Genomic DNA, 4,182 nt, shown 5'->3' on the forward strand with positions numbered 1-4,182 from the left:
ACCTATCGATACTACTCTTTTATGCCCCAGATTGGGAAATTTATTACAGGAGAGTATTCTGTGCACATTTGTGAGGAGACTTGGTAAAGGCTTTGCCTTCCCATTTAGACACTTACTGTACTCAGAAAACTGCAGTAAATTACTAAGGGTGACAAAGAGACCAGTGTGAAGCATGGACTCCAATGGCTGGCCCTGCTGTGGGCATCTTCTCCTGGCTGCAAATGCCTTCCAGAGGATGAAGGGCACACAGGCTGGGGAAGATAAACTGTTCTGTCAGGGAAGGATATGACAAGTGTGCGGTTGCTTTATTTAAAAAGAAAACCTGCCTTGTTGGAGGCGTCTCACATTCCTGGGACACAGACAAGATAAGCTTACAGACTCTATTGCCATTAATACTCCCAGAATGAGAAATGAAATGTTTCGTTTGCGTGATAATTTGGGCCAGCAGCTGTGTTTGCACATAGATAAATAGAAAGCCTGGAGAGGGACACAGGAAGTGGGGAAAGAGAAATTCAAGTGTAGTAAAAGAAAGACAAAAAAAAAATAGTTGGGGCTTCCTAACCTGTGAGGACAAAAGCAGCTGGTAATCCCCATAAACTACCAAACAGTGATGAGTTGTAATGTCCAAATGTGCTTATGAGAGCTGAATTACCTTTAGACTCCTAGTTACTAACCATTTTGTGTTTCACAACCCACTGAGAAATTGATAAAAACTGTGGAAATTTCTTTTCTTAAAAAATTCAGATATATTCATACAGGCAAAACAGCTTGTATAACATCCATAGGGTTGATGATTCCCAATATCCACCCATGTGCCTCTCCCAGGACTCCACGCTGCCTTCTTCCTCATCCGTATGATGTGACATGTATGACATAACAATAAGGAAACGTTGATTTGATTGATGACATAGCTCTAGAGCACATGGGTACAGGAAACTGAGGGCGATTTTCAGGGAGACCTTGCTCGGGGACAGTTGTCTTTATTGAGTCTTGATTCCCGATTCCTGTTCACAATTCAGGGCGGATATATTTCAGAGGGCACAGGAGCATCTAGTGCTCTGTGCTGTCCAAATATCAGGCATCACTATACGTCCTGGGACCCAAATATAGAACTGCCGTGACAGCCCTGCAGAGAGTGGGGACACCATTCATAGAAGTTTTAGTGTGAGTGGTGGCTCCTGGGGTAGTTTAGGATGGTGGCCTGCACAAATAGCGCCTCCAAGAGGACTTTCTCACCATTACAGGCAGACAGCAGGACTACAAAGAGCTAGAAATAAGCGCAGAGGTCTTTTGTCTAGTCCTCAGGTGTAGGCAGGAGCAGGTCAGCGCGTCGTTACACGGAGAAGTCCAAACGAGAGGGTGGCCTTCTTCTACAAAACAAGAGCCACAAACAACTTTAGAGTGCTCACAAGAAGGGAAAATACCTTTGGGCTGGAGCCAGTGGATTGGCCAGAGTGAAAACGCACATGGCTTAGGGGCTTCTATTTCCAAAGCTGTGGGTTCCTGGATGAGAAAAAGCATAGAGGGGGCACCTGGGTGACTCAGTCAGTTGAGTGTCTGACTTCAGCTCGGTCATTATCTTGTGGTTTGTGAGTTTGAGCCCCATGTCAGGCTCTGTGCTGACAGCTCGGAGCCTGGAGCCTGCTTCAGATTCTGTGTCTCCCCCTCTCCTCCTCCCTCTCTCTGTCTCTCTCTCTCTCTCAAAAATTAAAATAATAAAAACGTTAAAATTTTTAAAGAAATAATAGGGAACACTTGGCACAATGCAAGCTGTGGAATATTCAGTGTTCGCTCCTTTCCCTTCCTAATGACCTAGTCAGAGGGCAGTCAGGATGCACATGGGCCTGGTGCCAGGACACCTGATTGAGAGAAAGACCCCAATTCCTGATGTCAGTGTCCATAAAAACCTTCCATAAAACCATTGTTCTGGGGTTCTTTTCTTTCTGACAAGGGTTTGCTTCCATCGATGGATGTGCTTATGGTGAAACGAGCTATAAATCATAAAGTGAACGACATTGACTTCTCATTTTTTTAACAATTGAATCACTTACTCTGGAGTGAAAATACCCTTCTCCAGAGAGTACACTGGAAATTTCTGGAACTCCTAAGATTCCATCAACGGCTTTTTGCTGTCTCTGTGGTAACTGCATTGACACCTGTTAGAACAGCCAGGTATGGCTTCTACTATCCACAAATTCTTGGGGATAAGAGAAGAATAATGGGAATTTATTGACCACCTGCTATGTATAGTTTGCACTACTTAATCTTCTTTATCATAGTTATTAGAAGGTCATTAGTCTAAAGGGTAATTCTCCATCATTTCTTCTTAAATTAAATGTTTTAAGTCTTACTGGCCTCTCTAAGTTTAGGAGCGTTAATTAGAATTCAAACCTACATGTCAGCTTAATCGTGGAGAACAATTTGGAATAGGAAGTGAGTTTCAAAAAGAAGTGGGCAGTTGGGGTGTTTGTGGCAGTGACATAGTTGTGTAAAATGTCAGATTTATGTCATGGGTCTGAGGTACCAGACCCTCAAGGTACCAATTGCTGTTTGCTGTTCCACGAAATGGATTTTATGTCCATTTGCCATTGCTACCCAGAGAATAATAATAGGGAGCCAGAAGTTCCCTTAGCAACAGCCAGGTCACCAAATGCAAACCTTCCTCTGAGAGTGTCCAAAAGCTCTGGATTCTGGGATGCAGTTTCACGTACACAGTACTATACTTTCTGTGGAGATCCCAGTGGCTTTCCATTCCCTCAGGCATTGAGAGGATATTACTGAGTCCTGCCACCTTACGATCTGGAGACAAATAAGTAGGTACCCTGTCCTTTAGTAGCTCATTGTTCATGAGCATGGACATAAATAATTACTGAACAAAGCAACAAAAATGCAGTGAGAACACAATCGAAGTGTACTGTGTGACTATCCTGGGGAATTAAGGAGGGCTTCCAGGGGAAGTCATGTGTGAGCTGTTGTAATGATAGAGGGAAAAGTGAGGTAAGTCATCTCAGCTGGCAGGAACATTGTGAGAAATGTCTGGAAGCATGAAGGCTGACATGGTGCTCAGTACAGTTGGAAGTTAGGATTTGTGTGTAGGGAGAGCAGGAGGTAATGCCTGAATAGTATGTCTGTGTGTGTGTGTGTGTGTGTGTGTGTGTGTGTGTGTCTGGGGGGGTGGACTATCAGAAAGCCTTCTGTGTTTCATTCTCCAGTTTTGGTTACTTTTTCAGTACTCCTTGGATCAAAACATGTATCTTACCATGAAGACAAAGTAGACGAGTGTGGGAAATGAAGTACATATCCCCAGAAAGCCTGGTGTAGCTAAAGAGACTGCTGGAGAGGGGGGTCTTGCCTCATTTGAGAGAAGGTAGCTCAGGATTGCAGTTTTCAGAACAGTAGCATTAAGTGGATCAAGGTACATTTTGAGGTAGACAACAGAAGCAACTTCTAAATAGAAGGAATATATCATCTGGGCTATTATAAGGCAAGGAGAGAGTTTTTCAATGAAGACTTAAAAGGGAAAATGGAATTTTACCTTTCTGGATCATATTATGTTCAGCTTCTTCAATTTTGATTAATATGATCACATTTATCCAAAATTGGTAAGGTATGAATATTGACTCCACTGGGTTATTGTAGGGAATAAGTAAATTACATATGAGAAAGTGCCCAGTACAGGACCTGGTGCATAATATGGAATCAGAAAAATATGCTTCCTTTTCTCCCCTTCTCTCCTTCCTTTCTTCCTTTTTGATTCTTCTTTCCTTGATTATTTTGATGGCTAAGAGAGATATCCATCTAGATAGGAGTTTTCATAAGCAAGCTGTTGAATTTTTATCTACCAAAACTCATGCATTGAAATAACGGTGACAGGCTCTTTCAAAATTTTTTCAGCTCATTTTCACCCTTGTGATTGTTGACGGTAAGCTCTTGGAACTGCAATATGTTTCCTGACCACATTTCCCCTCCTTGTCACACATGGAGGCCCTTATTTGTTGTGAGAACCTATTTCTAAGTCTATTACTGGGAGGCCTGATGTCAATGTAGAAAAACAGGCACAGGCTCTTTCCTGTGGAAATAAAAGGAGGCATGTGGTAGGGAAGTCTCCAGAGGCCTGGGAACTCAATATGTAGTCACAGAATCTTGACCCGAGCTCTTATTTTCCTTGGGGCCTCTATATGG

Source organism: Panthera leo, chromosome D2, assembly GCF_018350215.1.
Source record: "Panthera leo isolate Ple1 chromosome D2, P.leo_Ple1_pat1.1, whole genome shotgun sequence".
Classification (NCBI taxonomy): domain Eukaryota; kingdom Metazoa; phylum Chordata; class Mammalia; order Carnivora; family Felidae; genus Panthera; species Panthera leo.